At 40.5% G+C, this 26,454-nt stretch overlaps 1 protein-coding gene across 2 annotated transcripts in view; it reads right to left on the bottom strand.

Moving 5' to 3' along the window:
• The window catches only part of DGKI (diacylglycerol kinase iota), a 447,808-nt gene that overhangs the window by 383,047 nt on the left and 38,307 nt on the right, over positions 1 to 26,454 (bottom strand). The window lies entirely within an intron of this gene.

Genomic DNA, 26,454 nt, shown 5'->3' with positions numbered 1-26,454 from the left:
CTCAGATGGTACCCAGATTTCTAGCTCCCATCCACATTTCTTTCACTCCTGGGCCCATATTTCCCACGGCCCACTAGACAGTCCAATATGGTGGGGCTCATCCGAAACTCACCATGTCCCAAGGTGAACCTTGTCATCTTTTACAAATCTCCAAAACCTTCCCACCCCAATCTGCTCCTTTCCCTTCATTATCCACCCATCCCACACACCACCAACAGAAATATCTTAAACCAGAACGCTCAAGTCGCTCCCCTGCTTGAATTCTTTAGTGGTTTCCAGTATGCAAAATCCCAGACAAAACTTCTCTTGGTGGATCCTGCCTATGTCTTTGGACTGTTCAACCACCACTCATCTGCATGTTTTTAAAGATCTTATGCACAAGGCCAAGGGCTCCCTCACCCCTCTAACTCTATTCTTGTGGGTCCAGAGGTGCTTGGAATGCCCTACCCACCCCCGGCGCTTTAACTGGAAAATGCCTATCTGTCTTCAACTCAGCCCAGGTGTCACCTCTCTTTCAAAATCTTTCCTATGCTCTCCAGGCTGGAGAGTTAAGTGGGTGACATACTTCTGCGTTAGCATTTATCAAATTTTATTTTAAACATCTCAGTACTTAACCATTTGCCCTTCCCTGTGCCATTCAACCAAGCAAAACAATGTTCTTTGACAAAAGCTTCCTTTTTGTTTGCCAGCCTAATGCTTGGTACAGAGCAAGTGCTCACAAATATTTGTTTAACTGAATTAAAGTCCTTAGTGACTTCAAGGAATTTGTAATTTGAAAGAAGAAATGAGAACAGGGATTCTATCTTATTCATCTCTAACAAAGAGTAGGCCTCTGTATAAGTTTGGTGAATAAATAAACACATAAATGAATAGCAGATCAGATAGAAAGTAGGGTATCCCTAAAATGGAGCAGATAAAGACGACAGAAATTTAATGGAGAGAGATAGGAGCCCTTTCTCCTTTTCATTTCTTACTCCAGTACTTTACACTGCAAAGCTTAAAATAAATGAATGCAAAACGGTTGGAAGTGGAAGAGGTTTTCTTCAAAAAAATAAAATAAAAATAAAAAGACTACCACCCACTACCCATGCTGCCCTCCCACCAGAATGACTATAGTTTCTGCATCCCTAATAGGATTGTTGCAGTTTTGAGAATGTTGCCATGGTAACCAACCTCAGCCCTTCCCCTAATATAAGATAAAATTTAGCAAAAGAAATAAATAACAGACGCCCATAGAAACATTATCAGACCTTTCCATATAAATAACCTGGGTAATTAAATGTTTCAAAACAGAATATTTAGAGAGCTGTGAGGAAAAAAAAAAAAAAAAGATTCTACAAAGTTTATTTTTAAACAAAGAAAAAAAAAATCCCCAAACATCAGCTGGAATACTTGGCTGCCTGCATGGTTTCAAGGAGTCACAATTTCCAGACTTGCCTGGACAAGAACACAGTCAGAACAGAGAAGCACGGGTCTAGATTTTGATGCACAAGCAACATTCCTATCAGGAACTCCCCACCCCTATCCTGAGGCATCCTTTCAACATATAACCAAAAGACCTCTCCCTTTTAGATTCCCCCAAACACAACTAGAGGCACATGGAAAACATCTGTAGTGGACCCCAGTACTACTGCCTAGGGAACACCCTCGCTTTGCTACAGCCATGCTTTCTTTTCCCTTTGAGAATTCTCTAGGAGACTTGATATCTATAGAAGGAGTCACAGATTTGCTCTGTAAGGGGCAAGTAATAAATATTTTAGGCTTTGCAGGTCATCCGGTCTCTGTTACAACTCCTAAACTCCGCCGTCAAAGCACAAAAGCAGTCAGTGACAATACATAAACCAATAAGCATGGCTGTGTTCCAATAAAACTTTATTTACAAGAACAGCCAGCCCAGATCTGGCCCAAGGGCAGAAGTTTGCTAACTCCTTATTCATAGTATTCCTTGTAAATCCACAGTTTCTATGTATCACAGGAAACACTGTAGCACCATCTTAGGCCAGCAGGAAAGCCAGGCCCTCAAGAGTACCCCACACTCCAAGGGAGGGGAAAGGGTTCATGGTATTGACGATCCTAACACTGACTCTGGAAATGACCGCAATGAGCTATTAAGAGAAACTGTGAACTTGCCTCCTGTAGGAATTTCAAAAGCCAAATAGAAAACCATCTGTCAGGGAAGGGTAGATAAAATGCTCCCTGCAACCTACTGGAAGCTGTTCTACTTTAAATGGATAAGAAGCCCGGCTGGCTGGCGTGCGGCCCAGTGACGCATCTCTGTTCAATAAAGCAGTTATTATCAATCTGAAGCCTGGAGCAATTTCAACCAATTTGCAAACCTGGATGATATTCTGGTTCCTTTAAGTTCTAGAAAGGGACTTGGATGCAGCTGGCGAAACAGAAAGAGCAGGACTCAGGAGATGGATGGTGCATGTTTCTCCACTAACTGGTATGTTACCCGGCAAGTCCCTGAATGACTGTTTTATCATCTGTAGAATGGGCATAACAGGGCCTGTTGCTGGATTTGTGAAGGATTAAATTAGATAACCTATAAAGAACACGTGCTACAGAGTAAGGATTCAGTTAACGTTAGTTGCATTCTCTTTAAGGGAGCAGGCAAACCTCCAGCACTTGGCTTAATTTTATCTGTTCTCTCAGAAAGATATCACTTGGGTTAATGTTGCTACAGTCCAAAGAAGAATTTTTTTTTTCTCCTGGCAAACTGCTGTAGGAGGAGCTATGAGCAACGCTTAAACAACTCATTAGCACAGAAACCAGTGCAAGTGAGCAACGGCATATGACAAGCACCTCACTCAGGAACTCTCATCTCAAAACTCACAAACCTCGGCCCTCTCTGTCCGTCTCTATTTGTACGGGCATCTGTCTACCTCTGAGTGAATGTTTTTCTCTCCTTGTTTCCTTCTTCTAATCCATCCTACTTCTTCCCCTAAGTTCCCTCCCTCATCTTTACCAACTGGCCATGATATGAGCTAGAAGTATATTTATCTAATAGTTTCGCATTCCCTCTCAATTACCTAAATTAGATTGCACTTGCTTAAGTGTGCCTGATTGACCTTTTTAGTGAGTCAGTGGCCTTGATATAGAAAGATTATCCACCCCTGTTCAACAGTCTTTGTGGCAAATCTCTTCCAAAAGACCCATCATTATGAAAGCACTAAAGAAAAGACTTGTTTAATGGCAAAAGGCAAGCCAACTTGGAAGAGAAGGATCCAAAGATATCAGAAGATCTGGATGTCATGTTTCTACAGACTTTTCCAAGTGAGGAAACTAAGACATTTAATGGTTCTAAGTCCCTATAAGATTCCTTAAGTATGAAAGTTAGCTGCCACCATATGTGGAAACTTCTCTTTTCTATCACAGAGATGCTCCGGTGATAAGTGAAAAGAATTTTGGATTCTTGAAAAGAGATGCTAGATATTTTAATTCCCTCTCCAACTTGCTGTCTATTTTAATTCCACTCTCCACTTTGCTGTCACCTGGTGATGGGGTAGAAAAAGTTCCTGACTTTTGCTCTCTGGAGCAAAATGTTCTCTGGAATATTTTACTTAGAGGTGGGTGAAGAAATATAAGTGAAATATGAACCACTCAATCCTTGCCCCCTTGCTTCAATTATTCTGTCAAATAATGATGAAACTTCTAGAGATTCAGGTTCATGCATAAATGTTCAATGTATTTCAGCATGAAATAAAGTAGTTTAGCCACAATTAAATTGGTTGTACCAAACATCTTAGTGATCACTCAGAGAGGACAAACTATTTAAAAGGGCTGATTTAAATATGGCAAAGAAAAGAGGGTATCTTTCTCACTGATAGTCCTGCTTTGAAGTGTGAGCCATAGACCTAGAACGCACTGGTTTACTAATTAACGCAAATATTTATTGGGCGTCTGCTGTAAAACACAGACAGGGAGAGCTGTTTTCCAGGAATCATGAATATACAGATAGGAATCCATTAGTGTGGGAGTGGACAAAGGGATAAAGAAAGAGAAAGAGAGATAAAGCTAACTTGGAGAATAAAAGATGAGAGATCAATAACCACTTTCCCCCAATCCTCCATGGGGATTATTTTTAGAATACATGTCAACAGCAAAATGTGATTTTATTTAGAATCAATATATTTCATTCCTACATTGAGAGATATTTTATTTCCCATTCACCCATTCATCAAACATTTATTAAGCATCTGTTACCAATAAGCACTGAGTTGGGTGCTGATTTTGAGGACCAAAAGTGCCACTTGACAGCACCAGTAGGTCCTTTCTTCCAGGAAATAATAGCTAATAGCTAACAGGTATTGAGCGTTACCATGCGCCAGGCATTTTCCTAGGCAACTTACAAGAAACAGCTCATTTAATCCTCACCATGAGGACTATGAGAGTGGTCAAGAATATTTGTTGTTACTACTATTGCCTCAGGTGGTTTCTCTCTTTTATCCTTTCTTCTTTCTTGTCAATGTAAGACTCAAACTGCTTGAGGAGATTTCTCTCCTTTATAATACCAGGAACTTTCACAAGCAAACATCCTCTGTCCTGCCATTACCTTGGTCTACGTCTACCTGCCTGCATTTCCTAGATTATGAAAACAAACCCTTACCTGGTCTACCTAACTCTATTCTCTTCCCCTTCCAATTCACCTAGCACTTTACTGCATCTTAATAACTTTCAAACACCACTTTTTCACACGGTTCTCCTGCTTAAGAACCTACAACATATAAAAAATTGAAAGGTGCTACTAATGTCTATCATATTTATTCAAGTTTCTTTCTCCTTCATGTGTGATCTCTAGAGTGTATTCTCAAACATCTGCATATCTGGAAGAGACAAGAAGATTTTTGAGGGCTTCAGGTTCTGGAGTTTGAACATGGTTATTTAATTCATTAATCATTTTCCTAATAACAACCCTAAATAACCCTCCTCCCATCCCCTCATGCCTTATTGAAAATTATTCAACTAATTTAAATACAAATCCTTACCAAGCTTTCAAGGTCCCCATCATGTAGTCTTATCCCAAGAAATCTGTATCAAGTCCCATAATTTTTATATAAACCCTCACCTCCAGTTAAGCTAATCCTCCTACTGTTCAGTTCACAGAGAATTTATAGTGCACCTACTCTATGCCAGTCACTGAGGATATATATAAGAGCAAGACAACTTATGCCCTCAACATTTTACAGTTTGGAGATCTGCATATGATAACTCCCACCTCTGTAGGGTGGCCCATATTCTTTCATCCACTTGATATGTACTCACCTCCTCCCCTTATTTTCTTCAAAGCCTAACTCAAATAATGCCTTTTTGGACCACTCCTGCTCAGATGGACTGTCTCCTCCGATATTCTTCAAGTTCAACTCTTTATCTCCACTATAAAGAACTTTACAAGAAGGACAAGATTGTACAAAGACTGGAATTCTCCAAAATTTTAGGGAAGCAGATAATACACTTCTGAGATTTAAGTTGATAAATAACAACACGAATTAGAAGAGGCTAGCCAATTGCAGGAATCTTCCCAGAACAACCACAGAAAGATGTAAACATTCCATAGGCATGTACTTCTCAAACTTTAATGCGAACACAAATCACCTTGTTAAAATGCAGATTTTGATTCAGTAAGTCAGGAGTGGGATCTGAGATTCTACATTTCTAACAAGCTCTCTCTCGGGCAGTGCTGATGCTGTGGTCCCTGAGATACGCTTCAAGTAGCAAGTAGACAGCAAGCCTATCTCAAGGGTCCCCAGACAACAGCTCACTATCGACAAGTCAATCCCAAAGCCCCACTGCCACAATTAGGTTCTGCTGGCTTTATTAGGGTTCCAAGCTGAGACTTCCACTCTGACTTTATTATCAGCAGCAAACAGCCCTCCCCTCTTCCTTGAGCTCAAAGCTTAAGGGAAATATCTCATCGTACACAGACAGATGAGGTACAAAATTCTCCCTGGAGACGTAAATATCCATCTCTCCAGAGTAGGAACAAGCACCAGACGTAATATCCTTGTAGCATACCCATTTCCATTTTTCTGATTCTGTACTCACCAAACAACTTTCTGGTCTGAAATTTGTGTCTCAAAAGCAGTCCTGGTATTAAAATCACCTAGGAAGAAGAAACACTTCCAGAATGGTGCTTCATAAAAGCAATAAGAGCAGTGGCAAATATGGTCAAAATTAACATTTTCAAAACACTGGAAATTAACCAAAGGTTTGCAAGAAAAATGGCTGATTCTCTAGAAGAATAAGCTCTGTGGCATTTAAACTTCCCTATATCCATCTCCCTCTTCCCAGGCCTGCAGTAGCCTTGAAAACAAGCACCTTTAAAGACATGGTAGCTGTGAAAACCTGTGGCCCACCAGCTCTTGGAGAGAGCAGAATGGGTCTGGAGCTCCCCCAAATGCCCCATCCTCAGAGAATAATCACTATTGTCTGGCAGCTCCCTGGGAAAGAACCATGCACAGAACTTATCTTTATTTGACTTAACTCAGATATTATTAAGTGAGGAAATCCCTATCCCTGGAGTGTTTTACCAAAAGAATCAGGAATTGTTTAACATCACAGATACCTGAAGTAGTGATACCAGTTGGGGCAAACAAAAAGCTGACCAAAAAACTTAAAATAAAATTCTGGGGAGTGAGAGGTCCATAGAGGGCTTTGGAAAACTCTGGGAATCAAGAAAGTCATATGCATGTGCTAGGCTGTGCATATTCTCAGGAAAGGTCTGAGAAGGCCCTGATCTCTCATCTATGGCTGATCAAGTAGGAAGTGAAGGCTAAGGCAGAGTTGTAAACTTCCAGAGCACTGAAGGCACACCTCAACTCACATATATCTGCAGCAAAAGGATGGGAGACTTATTAGTTGAAGGAATTTAAGGAAATACCTGTCCAATCATTAGCTGACCACTAAACTAACCAAGCAGAGACTTCAGAACCTACACACATAAGGAATATAGACTTTACAAAGTTAATAAAGTCACTAAACATTGATAACAATAACTACTACAAGCAGCAACAAAACAAACTGATTTCCAAAGTGCCTCATTATATTATTTTAAAAGTCTAGTTCTCAGCAATTAAAACAAACAGGCAAAAAAGGAGACACATAACGAAACAGGAAAGAATGGCCCATAAATCAATAGAAACTCTCCCTGAAAGAGCCCAGTGTTGAACTTACTACACAAAGTTATAAATGAGCTATTATAAGTATGTTCAAAGAACTAAAGGAAATCTTGCCTTAAGAATTAAAGGAAAATATAAGAATAATATCTCACCAAATAGACAATATCAACAAAGAGCCAGAAATTATGAAAAGGAGTAAAATAGAAATTCTAGAGCTCAAAAATACAATAATATAAATGAAAAATTCACTGGAAAGGATCAACAGCACAACTGAACAGGCAGAAGAAAAAAACTAACAAATCTGAAAATAAGTCAACTGAGATGATCAAATTTGAGGAACAGAAAAAGAAGAAAATGAAAAGAATAAATAAATAAAGCCTCAGAAACCTGTGGGACATGACAGCATACCAAATATACAAAATGGGAGTTTCAGGAGAGGAGAGAAAAGGGTAGAAAGAATAGTTGAAGAAGTTATGGCTGAAAACTTCTCAAATGATGGAAAATATTAATCTACACGTTCAAGAAGCTCAATGAACTCCAAGTAGGATAAACTCAGAGATCCACACAGATACTCAATAGTTAAACTGTTAAAAGCAAAAATGCAAACAGGATCTTAAGAGCAGCAAAAGAAAAATGACTCATCAAATGCAAGCAATCTTCAATAACATTAACAGCTGATTCCTCATTGAAAATATGGAGGCCAGAAGCCAATAGGATGACATATTATTAAAAGAGGTGAAAGGAAAAAAATTGTCAACAATATCAAATCTAGCAAAACTATCTTTCAAATTGAAGGAGAAATTAAGACGTTCCCAGATAACTAAATACTGAGAGAACCCATTACAAGCAGACCTACCTTACAAGAAATACTGAAGGGAATCTTTCTAGCTGAAATGAAAGGGTGTTATACAGTAACTTGAATACCCATGAAGAAACAAAGACCACCAGTGAAAGTTACCACATAGGTAAATATAAAAGACAATATTAATGTATTTTTTTCATAACTTTTTTTTCTCTCAGATTTAAATGGCAACTGTATAAATTAATAATGATAAAATGGTGTTAGTATGGTTATAATGTATAAAGAGGTGGTTTTTATGACAATAATAGCACAAAGGAGGAGGGAGGAAACAGAGCTATATATGAACAAAATTTTTGCATACTACAGAAATTGAGTTATTATTAATCAGAACTAGATTTTTTAAAAGAAAATATGTCAAATGTAATCCCCAGAGCAGCCATTAAGAAAATAACTCAAAAATGTATAATTAAAATGGAAGGTAATTAAAATGGTATGCTAAGAAATGTATATTTAATGCAAAAGAAAGCAGTAATGAAGGGATACAAGAACAAAAGAACACGACGATAGGTCTCAAATCAATAACCTATCCTCCCACCTTAAGTAACTAAAAAAGGGAAAGAAAAAAATAACTAAACCCAAAGCAAACAGAAGGAAAAAAATAATAAAGTTTAGAGCAGAAATAAATGAAATAGGGCATAATCAAACTACAGATCAACATCAAAAGTTGGCTTTTTTGAAAAGATTAATAAAATTGAATATACCTCAGCTAGGCTGATCAAGAAAAAATAAGGACGTTTCTAATTCAGGAATAAAAGAAGGACATCACTACTAACCTTACAGAAATATAAAGAATACTATAAACAACTCTATGCCAATTAATTAGATAACCTAAATCAAATAGAAAAATTCCTAGAAAGAAACAAACTAATGATACTGACTCAAGAAAAAAGGAGAAACCTAAACAGACCACAGCAAGTAAAGAGATTCAATTAGTAATTTAAAAACTTCTCTATTAAGGTCTTCTGCCCATTTTTTGATTGGGTTGTTCATTTTGATATTAAGCCTCCTGAGCTGTTTGTAAATTTTTCTCCAGAGAAGACATACAGATGGCCAAGAGGCACGTGAAAAGATGTTCAACATCACTTATTATTAGAGAAATGCAAATCATAACTACAATGAGATATCACCTCACACCAGTCAAAATGGCTGTCATCAAAAAATCCACAAACAGTAAATGCTGGAGAGGGTGTGTAGAGAAGGGAACCCTCCTACACTGTTGAGGGGAATGTAAATTGTTGCAGCCACTATGGAGAACAGTACGAAGGTTCCTTAAAAAAATAAAAATAGAGCTACCATATGATCCTGCAATCCCACTCCTGGGCATATATTCAGAGAAAAACATGGTCCAAAAGGATACATGCACCCCTATGTCACTGCAGCACTGTTTACAATAGCCAAGACATGGAAGCAACTTAAATGTCCATCGACAGATGAATGGATAAAGAAGATGTGGTACATATACACAGTGGAATATTACTCTGCCATTAAAAAGAATGAAATAATGCCATTTGCAGCAACATGGATGGACCCAGAGATTGTCATACTGAGTGAAGTAAGTCAGAAAGAGAAAGTGAAATATCATATGATATCAATTATATGCATATGCAGGATCTAAAAAGAAGGGATACAAATGAACTTATTTACAAAACAGAAACAGACTCACAGACTTAGAGAACAAACTTATGGTTACCAGGGGGGAAGGGTGGGGGGAGGGATAGTTAGGGAGTTTAGGACTGACATGTACACACTGCTATATTTAAAATGGATAACCAACAAGGACCTATTGTATAGCACAGGGAACTCGGCTCAGTATTATGTAACAACCTAAATGGGAAAAGAATTTGAAAAAGAATAAATACATGTATATATATAAATAAATCACTTTGTTGTACACCTGCAACTATCACAACATTGTTAATCAACGCTACTCCAATATAAAATAAAAAGTTTGGGACTTCCCTGGTGGCGCAGTGGTTAAGAATCCGCCTGCCAGTGCAGGGGACATGGTTTGATCCCTGGTCCAGGAAGATCCCACGTGCCGCAGAGCAACTAAGCCCATGCGGCGCAACTACTGAGCCCGCACTCTAGAGCCCGTGCTCCGCAACAAGAGAAGCCACCGCAGTGAGAAGCCCACACACACCAACAAAGAACAGCCCCTGCCCGCCACAACTAGAGAAAGCCCACTCGCAGCAACAAAGACCCAATGGAGCCAAAAATAAAAAATAAATAAAATAAGTAAATTTATTTTAAAAATAAAATAAAAAGGTGAATTTTATTATATGTAAATTATATTTCAATAAAGCTGTTATAAAAATAAAAGCAGTCCAACTCCTCATAAGAACATACTGAGTTCAGTTATTCTGCCTAGAATCTATTCCTTTAAAAGTAATCATTCTGACACGGTTCATCAGCTTTTGGCTAGACTGTTAAGAAATCAATTGCCTAAGTAAAAACGGTAAAAATACATTTCTGAACCTCCAAGAATTAAAGCCAGAACATTCAGGAGCTCAATCGAAAATAGTAAGGCAATCAGCCTCACCCAACTCAGTCAAAGGAATGCTTGAACAAAAGAATGACCAGATGAGAGATTAGTTACAATACCTCCCAAACAACATTGGTATTGTCTGCTGTCCATCAGATGCGTCCATTTTGAAACTCTAACTAGCTTTCAAATTCACTGTGATCACAAAAAAATGGTTGTTTTGTTTTTTGGAAATTTCCCTCTGTACCGATCAGTTCATTACTAGTTGTAAGTGTTCAATGACATTAGAAATCACCTGGTTCAATTCTTCAGTGTGTTTATCTCCAGATGACCATTGGGAATAGAGCAGGAAGAAAATACCAAAGGTCACCGGGGTGAAGAAAGGACATGGTTGTCTTAGTTAAATAGTTCCAGAACCTTCATAAGGGTAGTGAGAAATCTCAGGTGCCCCAAAGACTTGAGGATCCCAATTTCCCCATTGTAGAAGGTAGCAGGGTAGGGAGTGAGCTTATTGCTCAAGAGAATTCACAGACATCTATTACATCCTTAGAACAAGTTGGAGTGATACACTATCCAGGTGGCTTCCCACTGGTTTCAGGAAAGGAGTAAAACGTACTGATATTCATTTTTAATAGGTATAAAACTAGATCCAGACAAGATTGGCAGAACAGAGATTCAGCTCAGGCTTATTGGTATTTAAGTCTTATTTCTGGACTGTATACTCTTTGATATAATCATTTTATTTTTAATTCTTCTGCCCCCATCCAGGGCCCATGATGACCAATCTAGTTGATGCCCTTTCTGTAGTACAAGTGTCAGTACTCTTTGCAACTTTTCCTTTTGCAAAATGTTTCATTCTATTCTGTTTAATGAACTCTTGTACTTCTATCACTCTTATCCATGGTTTGTCATTTTTACTTCAGGGGCCTGAGAAACTTTTGACAGGGCATGACTCATGGGTCAGGACGAGAAGAGAAGGAAGTACCAGCTGGTGATTAAAAAGCTGCAAGGGCAAATGCCCCCCAAATTTCAAGACAACCTCTGACTTCTTTATCGACTCGCACATTCATACTCTCCTACTCACATGGAGAAGTCTTTTATAATTTTCTTAACCTTCAAAGACATTCTTGATGCTGTTTTGAACACACAAGAGAGAAGGCGAAAATAAATGAAAAAAGGAAAGGAAGAAAAAGGAAGATGCTAGATGGATGGATGAATAACAAGAGAATGAAGGAAACCAGCACCTCTCCCAAGCCCATCTGGTCTTGCCTATTCTGCTCCCCAGAGTTGGAAATGCAATCTGTTTTCCTGAACGTCATGAACTGCTAGAAAAAAACCAAGGTTGGAAGGAGCCAGGAGGAACAGACAGCAGCAAAATAAACAACAATATCCTTTACACATCATCACAGCTATTAAGTATAGGACAAAAACAAGCAAACAATAACAGAAACATTCACCCATTAGATCTAGGACCAGAAAGCTTGGGACCCTCCAGTTCCCAACCATGTGATTTGGAAAAAGTCAGATTGTAGGCTTCAGCTCTCAGTTTCTCCAACCACAAAATGGCCAATAATTCTGACTGCCCGATCACCCTCCCTGCCACCCACTGCAGGCCACCATCTAGGTCCTCGCAGAGGGCCCTGTGAATCGGCACGAAGATCATCCTCCTTGATGACGTATCTCATTCCTGACCCTGAACGGGAAAGACAGGGGTGTGTTTCCATGCCCAGGCATGCACCGCCAGGGGTGAGGGCAGGAGGAAGAGGATTAGTAAATGTCCTGGAAGAAATAAATACGGGTGTGTGGCTGGGAAAAACACTGTCCGGAAGAACTGCAGGTCTCAGTTCTCTCTCTGTGGGAAAAGCTTTAACTTTAGGATGTGCTCCCTATCACCTCCTGGGAAACTTGATACAAAAATGTCTTTTTGAAAGAACTCTGTTTCAACTCTGAATTTACCGCATCTCTCCCTTTCATCGTTGACTTTTTTTTTTTCTTTTTGCAGTACACAGGGCTCTCACTGCTGTGGCCTTTCCCGTTGCGGAGCACAGGCTCCGGACGCGCAGGCTCAGCGGCCATGGCTCACGGGCCCAGCTGCTCCGCGGCATGTGGGATCTTCCCGGACCGGGGCACGAACCCGTGTCCCCTGCATCGGCAGGCGGACTCTCAACCACTGCACCACCAGGGAAGCCCCATCATTGTCTTTAATCCTTTGTTCCAGTTGTTCTCACACCTGAAATCATACTCCTTAATGTGTGATACCATAATTGTTGCTAAGTAACCCAGGTGCTGTCATCACTAGGGTTATAGCTTTGGGGTAAGGGTGTGTGTGAGATTTGCCCATTGGTGTGTATAAGCTTCTGCCCGGTGAGGAGAGCGTCTCCCTCACGAGAAGGGAGAAGGTGGTTTGTGGAGACGTGCCAATTTTCCAGAGTAAATTCCATATCAGTGCCAATTACAGAGGTGCCTTTCTCTCCTACCTGCCTCTCTCCTCCAACTCCTTCCCTTGCTGGGAAGTAGTTTATCTGCAAGTCAGAGAACATCTGAATGCTTGGTGGCTCTGACTACACATTTTATTCTGGCCTTTATTTAATTGGGTTTCATTTAACTGGTATCTACTGACACTCATTAATACAACTTGCGAAGCACTGTGCCAAATGCTACAAAGAATAAAAAGAGATGAGAAAACCCTCAAGAAACTTATAGTTTAGTAGGTAAAACAAGTACTACAAGTAATTCATACAAGGCAAAGGAAAATAAGGATCACAAGATAAATAGCAACACTACAAACAAGAAAGTCCAAATGTGAGTCAGGTCACTTGCATTAAGGAAATTTCAGCTAAGACATCCTGGAGACATAAGTGGGCATTTAAAATATTTCCTCATTTAGAGAGAAGGGTGGAAGGATCCTAGCTGAGAGAAGAACACAGGTGAGATAAAACGAAATTCAGGTCATAGTGAGGAGACCTGAGTTTTGTAACAGAGAGCTAGATAAAGTTTTCATACAAGGAAGTTATAAGACCGGAGCTCTATTTTATGATTCTGATATCAACAAGTATACTAAATAGATCTTCAAAGGGATCCTCACCACTGATTTCAATTTTTTTTCAAGAGTTAAATATACTATTTATATCACCAAGAGTTTATTTGTACAATATTCTTTTTCTTGTTGATGTTATCTGTCTCTCTGTTGTCTACCAACCAAGATAATCCACCTCTCACATTTATAGACAGAGATTTAACACAGAATGACATGTGGAAGACTCTGCAATTTTTTCCCTGAGCAAAAGTATTTCCCCCATTTACCTATGAATTTCTTACACAAATGCCATTTCAGCTGCAGGATCTTCTATTAAAATACAAATACTTCTGCAGATGTAACATGCTAAATCCACATCAGATATTCTGGAGAACTTAGTAAGCATTAAACATATTTTGGAAAAAAAGCAAAGGTTTAAGAGCTAGACATACCGGGGTCCCAAATCGAATACTCACTGACTGTTTGATCTTAGCTGAGTGGGATAAATAGCCTGAGCATGTGTTTTTCATTATGTGAAAAATTAAACTAAAAAGCGAGTCCACTTTGCAAGATTATCTCCTCTGAGGCTCGAGTGCCACACCTCCTATATGAAATACCTTTCAAACAGGGAACGCTCAATAAATGTTTTGTGAAGCACTCAACAGTAAGTACCTGGTTCATCTTCTCTCACATCTCCAGCACCTAGCAAAGTGCCTGGCATACAGTGGGCGCTTAATGCCTGATTTTGATATTGTTGTACCAAAAGGAAGCAATGGGGCATTGACTTTGGACTTCCACCTCTACCCCCTCCCCACCGGATAGGTGACCTTGAGCAGTATCTTAGCCTCTCTGAGCATCAGTCTCTCTTCAAAAATGAAGAAAATCACCACTTTACAGTTACAGTAAAGAGATTCTATACGAAAAGTATCTGGAATGTTCTAGGCATATAAATAAAGGCAAGTTTTCTCTGCTTTAGCGGGATTTAATTATTGGCTCTCTGCCCTGTTTCCTCTCTGAAAACACGCATTCTGTCCTTTTAAGGAGTCTCATTGGCCCCCTGCTCATCCATTTAACATAAATAAAACTATATCTGCTATTATACATTATCTGTAAGAACAGAGGCAGGGCAATTTTGAATTCTTAAAGAAAAAATTAAAAATTTAAACCTTTTGTTGTGTGTGTGTTGGGTGTTTAACATTGATACTGGCTGGGAGAGGATGTGAAGAAACTCCTCCTGGACTAAGGGCTTGGGTGGACATAGGAAGGAAAGGAAATGAGGTACATTTTTCCTTTTGTAAAGAATCATTCATTAAAAAAATTATTCACAGCATAGCTTTGCCTAGCCACCAAAAGAAACGGAAGATGATGTTTATCCCTTGAGGGTAGAGCAAAATTTCTGTCTGTTTAATCTAATCTTACTTTGTAGGCTTATGGAGTTGAATGGATATTCTTTCTAAACCCTCATCGGTGTCTCCTTTTCTATGTTCAACTTAAATTACTCGTTTTCTAAGTCTGAGTTTTCAGCTGTGTTTCCACCAAATCATTCTCAAAGAGAGTAAGTTAAGAAAAACCCCAGAAGCAGCTGGGGTGTATATTACCTACTTGTTTATACATCCCTGTCATTAAAAACTACAGGTTGGCACACATGGAAGACTCCACTATTATACTGACGTGTGTTGAACACTATTTTGCCAAGATGCTTTAAAAAGATAATTTCACTCTGAATGCCTTCTCCCTCATTTATTTATGTTTTTTAACATAATAGGTGCTGGTGTGTGTACACCTCCAGTAAATCTGTTTCTTTGTCTTTCAGCTGCGCTTGGGGGAAGTGAACGCTGACTCACATCGGGTCTGACATCTCTATTGAGCGTGACAGCATTCTCCTTACCTGCCTGACAATCTCCAGTGCCATTCCTGCTGCAGGTTTGAATGAAGAGAAAGTGCCTATCAGCCCTATGGTGTCCGGTGGGGTGGGGAGAAACAGGCTCCTGGCCACAGGGGAGCCACCCAGAGCATCGTGAATTGTTGAGGCAACCTGCTGGCTTGAGAGCTTCCTGGATAAGGTTCCAAAGAGAAACAGCTGTGGTTCATTCCTCAGCATCTGTGAGACAATGATTTGTGGCCATACAGTATTGCCCCTACTAGAAACAATGGGAAAAAACCACGTTCTTCAAGGTCAAACAAGGGGAATGCATAAGCATGCAACCAGGCAGACAGATACAAAAACCTGCCATGAGCTCCTCTGAGCTCAAAAACTGAAATGATTCACATCTATTCTTGCTCTCATCTCCAGCATTTCTCCTTTTGAAGGGCCCCCCTTCATAATTCGTTCCACTTGCTCACAGATGGGCAGAATCTCTTAGAACTTTATAATTGGAAATACTTTCCAGATCACAAAGGTTCACGCTCTCGTTTTAAAGATATGAAAACTGAGGCTAAGAAAGGTGAAGGGACTTATTTGAGTTCACACAGGTCAGCCAAGGCTGGGCCAACATCAGATCTGTGGTCCCAGGTTGGAAGGAGCTAAACAAAGCGTTAAGATAATTTCTGTGATACTAAGTGATAATACAGGCTGCACTTGAATTGAGTAAGAGCAAGGAGACAGGGGATTTCATTTCCTCTTCTCAACTTCATCTATTATAAATCACTTGTAAGCAAGAACAACTGTGCAGCCTCCCTTTTCCACCCACCCTGCCCACCCCCTTCTTTAGCCTTCTGATTTACCGGATGAAGGTCCCCGCCTGAAAGACAGGGGATGGGGGAATGGTAACAGTGGGGAGAGCAGTATGGGGGTCTCTCACTGATGGGAGTGTATGCCGAGTGACTTGCAACTCGCATTTCATTCTGAGAATTGCTCTGAGTCAGGTATTGTTATCCCCCCGTTTGCAGATGAAGAAACTTGAGTCCAAGAGAGGTTAGGTAACCAGCCCAAAGCGATGGAGCCAGGATTTGAATCCAGGCCTAGCTGATTCCAAAGTCAATGTTACACTAGACTGGGGAAAACCAGGCACTGGACCTTTGCTTCTGTGCTCAGGACTGAGATGAGTAACAGAGCCAGGCTTCTCATCTGCCCTTCTCCCCACCAGGCATGACTTTATCTAAGTCAGCAACCCAGCAGGGCCAAGAAGCGGAATAAAAACTGGATAAAATCGCTACAGGGCTCCATTTCCACCCCACAGATCAATCATCGCCACCAGCCTGTTCGCCAGAGGATACATGGAAAGGAGAAGGAACAGGGCCATGCAGGTTCTTGCTCGCCCTACCCTATGAGCCCTAAGGACAAGATGCTCATACAGAACAAGGCACAAATGTAAGAACTATACGAAACCTCCAAACCCCAGGTCGCTGGAATAGCTCGCTATGTGCTAGATGATTTGTTCTGTTTAAAGGAGAGATGTATTTCACTTTTGAGTCTACCTGTGAAGATCCAAAACACTGCATCATGCAGTACTGAAACTATATCAGTTTTCCAAATGCCGGTTTGTCAATCCCATGACTCCTTTTTAATAGGAAATGTTTCAAAACTTTCATCCAAGAGCTGTTTTCTTTTAGGTTTTTTTTTTTTTCTTTTAGGTTTAGGTTTAGGTTTAGATGCCTGAAAAAAAATACATAATGATGAAAAGCTACTAGGAATCAGTAACCCTTCCAAATGAATTTTGTATTTTGCATAATAGCATCTAGGAACATTTGGAACAAAGAAATATTACATTTATGCATCAGCTACATGGCTTATGCAGTTTGCAGACTATATTGGAAGTGCTGATGGATTGATGGAGCCCCTGTAATGATCCAGCAGCTCACAGGAGAGGCCTAAGTGAGTCACCATGAAAGTCAAGTCCCTGAGCGTCCACTAGACCAGGGCTGCTCAAACTTCCATGCACTCGTGAATCTGGAAACCCTTTTAAAGTGCAGATTCTAATTTGGCAGGCTGGGGGCCAGGCCTGAGATTCTGCATTTCTAGCAGGTGACGCTGCTGTGCATGGACACACTTTGAGTAGCACGGCCCTGTCACTCATACTAACCCCTACTCATCAACTCATACACCTTCTTGCCACCATTTTTCCAAAAGGGCCACTATAGGTGTGTGTGTGTGAATGTAGCTCCTGAAAAAGTGAATCTCGTCTCCCGGGCCTCGCTAAATCCCCTTCACTCCCACTGCGCTTGTAGAGGCCAGACTTCTGTTACACAGCCGATAAAGCTTTCTGCCTGTGACTGCATCACTGCTGTTTTATATGCATTTGTGCGGATGTCGGTGGTGTTCAGTTGTAATCTCCTTGAGAGCAAGGACAATGCAGTGGTATATACTGTCCACAGCCACTAACATTTGCTCAATAAATGCTGGCTGGTTAATAAAGTATCTGGATGAGAAACATATGCATCCTGGTATGGATATGAAAGTGAAACGATTCAGCATACAAGTGAAAGAAATATACATACTAATTAATCACTATTTATTTCAAAGAAAATGGTAGGTGTCATTTATTGAGCACTTAGAGTCAGGCACTGGGCAAAGTGCCTTTCCATTATCTCATTTAATGTCACAAGGACCGAAGTCCATACTTCAGCAGAGTGCTGCTTCTCAGTAAGTGACTCCTACGTAATCACAACTCAGTGAAAATCTGGTGGATGATCATAGAACAAGGTAGCCTCCTGTTCTCCAGGCAGTTGCAGGCACAAGTAATGAGGCTGCAATATAACAAGTATAATAATACAGGTCAAAGGCAATAGAAATAAAATCAAAAATAAACAAATGGGACCTAATCAAACTCCTAAGCTTTTGCACAGCAAAAGGAACCATAAACAAAATGAAAAGACAACCTACGGACTAGGAGAAAATATTCCCAAACAGGAAGACAGACAAGGGCTTAATTTCCAAAATATAAAAATAGCTCATACAGCTCAATAACAATAAAAGAAACAAACAACGCAATCAAAAAGTGGGCAGAAGACCTAAATAGACATTTCTCCAAGGAAGACATACAGATGGCCAAGAGGCACATGAAAAGATGCTCAACATCACTAATTATCAGAGAAATGCAAATCAAAACTACAATGAGCTATCACCTCACCCCAGTCAGAATGGCCATCATTAAAAAGTCTACAAACAACAAATGCTGGAGAGGGTGTGGAGAAGAGGGAACCCTCCTACCCTGTTGGTGGGAATATAAATTGGTGTAGCCACTATGGAGAACAGTATGGAGGTTCCTTAAAAATCTAAAAATAGAGCTACCATATGATCCAGCAATCCCACTCCTGGGCATATATCTGGAGAAAACCATAATTCAAAAATACACATGTACCCCAATGTTCATAGCAGCACTAGGCACAACAGCTAAGACATGGAAGCAACCTAAATGCCCAGAGACAGACGAATGGATAAAAAAGATGTGGTATAGATACACAATGGAATATTACTCAGCCATAAAGAAGAATGAAATAATGCCATTTGCAGCAACATGGATGGACCTAGAGATTATCATACTAAGTGAAGTAAATCAGACAGAGAAAGACAAACATCATATGATATCACTATGGAATCTAAAAAATGACAGAAATGAACTTACTTACAAAACAGAAACAGACTCACAGACATAGAAGACAAACTTATGGTTACCAAAGGGGGAAAGGCAGGGTGGGGTGAGGGATAAATTAGGAGTTTGGATAAACAGATACAAACTACTATATATAAAATAAACAACAAAGTCCTACTGTATAGCACAGGGAACTATATTCAATATCTTGTAACAACCTGTAATGGAAAAGAATATATATATATATATCACTTTGCTGTACACCAGAAACTAACACAGCATTGTAAATCAACTATACTTCAATAAATAATAATAACAATAATAACACAGGTCAATGCAAAGGGCCACAGGAAGAGAGAGACAGCCATCGGGAATGCTGGGAAGGGCCTAAGAACTGACTTTTGAACTGTCTTAAAATACACAGGCCCAAGCAGAGAAAGAAAGAAGGGTGTAAAAGGGGATGAGAATGCATGTACAAAGCAAGGGGGTGTCACAGAGCGTGGTAAGGTTGAGGAGGCCCCAGAAGCTTGACGACACAGTAGAGAGAGGAGCACGGGCCAGTGGTTCTCTCCGGGGAGGTGGAGGTGGCGAGGCGGGGAAGACGTGGTCTCCGAATCACCCGGGGCCTTTCTTAAATGGCACATCCCCACCCCAGGAACGTGCTGTCTCCCTTCACCATCACCCCTAAGCTTTAGGTTTAGATGCCTAAAAAAAATACATAATGATGAAAAGCTACTAGGAATCAGTGACCCTTCCAAATGAATTTTGTATTTTGCATAATAGCATCTAGGAACATCTCCTGGGGAAGTGAGTTTGGGAATGGGAGGTTGGTCAGCTCCATCAGTGGTTCAGATACGGCTAACGTGGGGGGAACCACTGCAGAGGAGGGATGATGAGCTCAGGACTGGGGGCTTTATACCCCAGGCAATGGAGGAACAGGGCTTTAGTAAAGGGGAAATGACAGAATTGAATCTATTCTTAAAAGATGCAGAGTACAGATCGGAGTGGAGAAAACGTAGAGACAGGGAGAACGTGAGGCTTCCAAAATAGCAATAATAAAGATAATAATAGCATATTCTTATTGGTGTCCCAGGCGCTGTTCTAATTTAATGGTGTAATCACAGATCTGAGAGCCTGATCTAAAGCAATGTCTGGAGGAATGAAAAGAAGGAATTGCTTCAAGAGAGACCTCTAATTGGGCAGGATGTGTGCTTAGGGTTGTAAAGATGGACACTTTGTCACCAGGCATCACACTGAAGCCTCAGGCTGTCCTAACCCCTGTCCCTTTCCCTCTCAGCACTTCATAACGATAGGATAGATAATCTTAGGTGTGTCTTGATGGGTAGGAGTTTAGAGATGAGAGTCTCCATGGTCAGAAAAATTACAGTTTAGTTGAAACCATGTAAGTTTGAAAAAAAAAAAAAAAAAGGTGAAAAAACTTTCCAGAGCCAGCAGCAGCTTGGATGCTACGGCCTTGGCCAATTCATAAGCAAGAGTCTCCTGCCTGTCCTGGGTTTGCTGGGTACCCTGTGCTACTCTCCCAGAGCGCCCGCTGCAGCAACGGATAAGCCGTGGCGGGGCCTGTCTCTCATTGGGAGATGATGGGAGAGAGTATGACTTAGAGTTGAAATCATAAAAGAATAACTGGCAACAGTAAGTTCAGAGAGAGTCAAAATATTTCTATAATGCTAATGGCAAGTTCCCTTCAAATTAATGGTTTTATATAAAATTCATTCGTGAGTCATTTTTTGAGTGGCCGCTACATGCCAAGCAAAACATTAAGGGCTCAGGCAAGGAAATGCAGGAAAAAGAAAAGTTTAAGAAAATAACTAGACTATGAAGCTACTGATCAAGTTTTATTGCCCCCAAAACATTTATTATTAAAGTCTTACATTTTCTCATACTGCCAGACAGACTTTACGGTAAAGATAAAACTGAGAAAACAAGTGCTGTCAAGGTTACGTCTTGACTGGTCACCAGAAGTGCAAGTCCTGGACCTGGATCATTGCATTAGTTGGGATGGAGTAGGATACACTGCAGACAAATAAGACATGTCTCATTTGTTAAAATAACAAGAGTTTATCTCTAGCCCACACTGCCTGTCTATACAGGGTTGGCTGGGGGGGGGTCTCTGGGTCTCCAAGCTGACGATGGAGAATGTTGACAGTAACTGTGGTAGAAGGGAAAGACATATCTGGAGGGGCTGGCATTGGCAAATAAACATTCCAGCTGGAAGTGTCATACATCACTTCCAATCACAACATATTGTCCAGAACTAATCACCCAAATATAAGGGATCCAGGAAGTACAACCTACCATACTCCCCGAGTGGGGAGAGCCGGAATATTGTTTGAGGCGTTGCCATCTTGAATATTTGGTGAACAGCACCAGCGAGCACCAGTGACCACCAGGGACACGTGGCAGAGCGGGCCCTATTTTAACTGACCGTGAGCCCAGAGATTGAGCTCATGCATCAGCCTTGATCAGACAGTCTAACACGATTCTTGTCAACAGATCAACTAAAATTGTTCCTGAATTCTGCTCCTGAAGCGACGGTGTGCTACCCAAAGATGAAGTGATAAAGAAGCGGGCTGGATCTAATAGCACATGAACTTGAGCTTAAAGTGATTAAACAGCAACACCCCTGAGCTACTCCTTACCTACTGCTGTCAGGAGGCTCTTTAATGTCATTATACTGGAAAAGTTACGGGCTTTGCAAATGGCGAGATCCATTCTAAGCACCATTCTGACCAATAGCTGACAAAAAGGATTTAATACACCTCCTCCCATCACTCCCACCCATAATCGCAGCCTGCAGAAGCCAACTTCCCCCGGGGCCAAAAAATAATTTCCTGACCAACCTCAGAAGAAGGCAAACACAAAATACTCTGTTAGAAAGACCAAGAAGGGCCAGTATTTTGCAGAGCCTATGAGAACTGAAATCTGCCATGTAAATCCCTTTGACATTGGGAAAAACTGAGACTTAGTATAAAGGCTGTGATGCAGCCTTCCAGATCTATCAGATTGTGCAGGACAAGAGTGACACGTACACCGGTTTGGACCAAGTCGTACTTGTTAAAAGTGATTGAGCTCTGGTTGCACCATGAAGAGAAATATAGCCTGATTTCAGAATGAATTATCCCTCCTTTATTATGTGTTAAACACGTATATAAAATGGAATCTTCATAATTTCTGATCGCTCTGGCAAAGCCAGGTAGGGAGCAACTCTTGAAGTATCTCTCTGTGCTCGCTTTGTTATAGATGTTACTTTGTTCTGAATCTCTCACAACATCCTGTCCAGTAACTGTCATCTTTAGTTTACAGATGAAAACTCTACTTCAAGCAAGTGGAGTGGCTTGTTCAAGGTCCAACATCTCATAAGTGGTAGATCCCAGGAAGATCCCCTTCACTTCCCATCCCCCAGGCTTCCACTTTGCAGGAGAACCAGTCAATTGTTGTAAGAGGCAGTTTATAATAATGATAAATGGTGCACTCTCTGCGCACAGAGACCTGGATACGAACCCAGCTCCAAGTCTTTGAGTCGCCATTTAAGTTGCAGCTTCAGCCTATCTGTTAAATGGAGATAAGCCTCCCATCATATAGTTTTTATGAAGAATAAGTAAAATTATATATACTGCTTTGGACGGACCTGGTACATCATAAGTACTCTATAAATGTTGGCTATCATCATCATCACCTAAGTTCTATATCCTATAAAACCGAGAGGCATTTAACTGTAGCAAGTGTTATACCCAACCTCTTAAGCAGTTTCAAGCATATTTTACTGGAATCTTAATGATAGTAAAGTGCCAAAGCAAAATGACTTGATGAAGAAACCCTGCTCTTTCACTTTCAAGGTCATGATACTGAGCCCCTAACATGATCATCATAACTAAGATTTTATATCGTAACACGCAAAAGACATCATCCCAAGCCCTTTGTGTTTATTAATTCATTCAATCCTCACTCAATAACCCTATGTGGCAGATTCTATTATCATACCCATTTTACAGATAAGGAGATCGAGGCCAAGAGAGCTTAAATAACTGGCCTAACTCCATACACCTAGGAAGGGGCAAAGTCAAGATTTAAACCCAAGAATCCTGACCTTAAGGCCTGCGCTCCACCCACTAAGCCACGCTGCCTCTGTGTTAAGTGCACAGTCATATTTGAGGCAGTAACAATACAGGATGTGTTATGTGTGTAACATGAAATGCTGTAGCCTCGCAAGTCGTTGATGCATGATGAATTGAAGCACAGTAAGCGTAAGTTGTGAGATCAGTCAACACTGTGAGTTGTGAGAAATGTAAAGAATTCAAGATGGCAACGCCTCAAACAATGATTCTGTGCAAGTATGCAAGGGACACAACTCGACAAGCAATCAGAAGGAAAGGAGTACCTCTTTTTAAGCAGAGTAAATAGGCCAAGGATGACGCTGATAGGCAGGACCCATCAACATGAGAACAGAGACTTGGGGGAACCAGCTACAGTGCTCATAAGTGACTGTGCTAGTGCATGGGTCTCATCATCAATGCCAAGACAAAGAGAAGAGAGTCCTCTCAGGAGCGCCCGGACAATACAGAACAATTGCGTGTGGGTCCACATCAGAGAAGAGGCTGAAAACCAATTCCCGACCTGGCCTTTGATTTCTTATTTGGCTTTGGCAAACTCAGTCTTCTTTGTATGCATTAGGGTAAGTGAGTACGGATGAATCCAATGCTCATATTCCCAGGGCATATTCAGGTCAGGGGAAGGGACAAAAGTCACCATGATCCTCACTTTGGATCATGTCAGATTGGGGGTACAGGGCTGTGGATGCCCACACTCTGGGAATCACCCCCTTGGGTGCTGAGTGTGCTGGTGCTAACTTTACAGCATGAGACACCAAGGATGTCTACCGTTCAAGGAACTAAAGCAGAAAGAAACGGACCTACGCTCAACTTCACCCTCCACCTGGAGGACTCCTCCCAAGGACCTACCATGTTTATCGCAGCCTCCAATTCCAGACCACTTTGCAAAGATGGTGGAAAGTCCTGAGCTATAAATTTCAAATCCTAAAACAGCTCTTATCATGAGACTGAAGGAAAAATGCATTTTGGGCAAGATTCTAACCCATTCAAATGTAGTGATTTTTCTCCAAACTGAATTTTAGCATTTCAAGCTGTGCATTTAATGGTGGCAAAATGCAACTTCCTGCTTCAAGATATTCAATAACTCTGACAGTATTGAGCGAGATATGGGCAAATGAGACTAATACCTGGATATAATTTGTCTTGAAATAATCCCAGAAGTGAAAGCCCAAGGGAAAACATGTTCATAATGAGGCAAAATGGGTTTTTGCTAAACACAAAAATAGTGCAGGGCACATTATTAAACCTCAAAAGGCAGCTTTGCTACCTCTGTTGATTAATGGTTTGTCCTTTCAATTCTCATTTTGCAAAGGCTCTCTGCACTGGGATGACACATGCATATGGAAGTACAATGAAGGGTGGAGGGGAGAAATGAGGACAGAAGCCACCAGAGCAGGATTACCCACCCTCACAAAAGCCTTTACAAGGCCTTTTCTAATAGGGCTCTCCATTCAAGAGTTAAGAAAAACTCTCAGCACTGGAATGGAACACTGTCAAGTGTTCTTACGAAGTAGGGAAATGCCAAAAAGGGTTCAAATTCCATCATCAACTTCTTCCCTTTTAGAAAGGGTGAGTCTTTCGCACTCTTAAGCATTTGACAGCTTCCAGCTTCTCTGACTACAAGGAGTTGAGCTGCTCCAAGCAACCTGGCACACAAACTGAGGCTTGGAATTAGATAAGAAATGCCCCAGACTGTCTAAGTATTATTAAATAGTATAAACCTCCCTACAGAACAAGTATAGAGAGAATTCTGAGCCTACAAATAGTGCAGAGGCGGAACAAAATACACGGGTATGTCATTTATACTTAAAAACAGATGGTTTACTGGTTTTAGGTCAAATAGGTTATATAAACTGAAAGAAAATCCTTGGGCAGTAATTTCCTATCTCTGGATTACTCAAGACGTCTCCAAGTTCGGACAATGGAAGATTAAGCTGCTCCTTCGCTATCTCAAATCCTACGGCAAACATGGAAATATCAATAATTACCCAAAAGATTTGTTCTCTTTTTGCCTCCCAGTGAAAAATAGCACTAAATAACATTGGCTTTCAGTTCATTAAAGTAAAATTATTTGTTTTATTACTTTTCTTGGGTATTTATAGAATCTGCTTTTCTTCCCCTCAATATTGCAAAAAGCTATCCTCCTCTTTCTCGCTGGAGCACCACAGAAAAGCACACCCGTGTCAATGCACCTGAGAGCAAGGAGAATGCAAGAGCCTTCCACCCTGCACACTCCCCGTGTGAAGCCAGGACAGCCAACACCCTCTTTGAGTTACTGGTCCAGCTTTTCTTCCCCAACCTCCTAATTTATCGCTCCCTGCATCTTTCCCCTTGGTAAGTATAAGTTTCTTTTCTATGTCTGTGGGTCTATTTCTGTTTTGTAAATAAGTTCATTTGTATGTTTTTTCTTTTTTCAGATTAATTGATATCTGAAAAAATATAAGTGATATATTTTTATAAGTGATATGATAAGATCTCTGTCTTTCTCTGACTTACTTCGCTTAGTATGATAATCTCTAGGTCCATTCATGTTGCTGTAAATGGCATTATTTCATTCTTTTTTATGGCTGAGTAGTATTCCGTTATATATATGTACTACATCTTCTTTATCCATTCCTCTGTCAATGGACATTTAGGTTGCTTCCATGTCTTGGATATTGTGAATAGTGCTGCTATGAACATTGGGGTGCATGGATCTTTTCAAATTATGGTTTTCTCCAGTTATATGCCCAGGAGTGGGATTGCTGGATCATATGGTAGCCCTATTTTTAGTTTTTTAAGGAACCTCTATACTGTTCTCCATAGTGGCTGCACCAATTTATATTCCCAACAACAGGGTAGAAGGGTTCCCTTTTCTCCACACCCTCTCCAGCATTTATCATTTGTAGACTTTTTAATCATAGCCATTCTGACCAGTGTGAGGTGATACCTCATTATAGTTTTGATTTGCATTTCTCTAATAATTAGTGCTGTTGAGCATCTTTTCATGTGCCTGTTGGCCATCTGTTATGTCTTCTTTAGAGAAATGTTTATTTAGGTCTTCTGCCCATTTATTGATTGGGTTGTTTATTTTTTTGATATTGAGCTATATGAGCTGTTTGTATATCTTGCAGATTAATCCCTTATTGGTTGCACTATTTGCAAAAATTTTCTCGAGTTACTCGTCCAGCTTCTGCAGGGGGCTATGGTACTAACCTAAGTGCTCCCTTTTCAGAAATGAGCAAACTGGTTTGCTTAAGAAGTTGGGAGGTCAAGTCTATTATGAAGTAGAGAAAAAAACCCAATTGGTCTACAAATGTCTTCGTCCTCTAATGT

The sequence above is a fragment of the Lagenorhynchus albirostris genome, chromosome 8 (genome assembly GCF_949774975.1).
Source record: "Lagenorhynchus albirostris chromosome 8, mLagAlb1.1, whole genome shotgun sequence".
In the NCBI taxonomy this organism is placed as follows: domain Eukaryota; kingdom Metazoa; phylum Chordata; class Mammalia; order Artiodactyla; family Delphinidae; genus Lagenorhynchus; species Lagenorhynchus albirostris.
The sequence above is the reverse complement of the archived record's forward strand: the minus strand, read 5'-3'. Positions and strand labels throughout refer to the sequence as shown.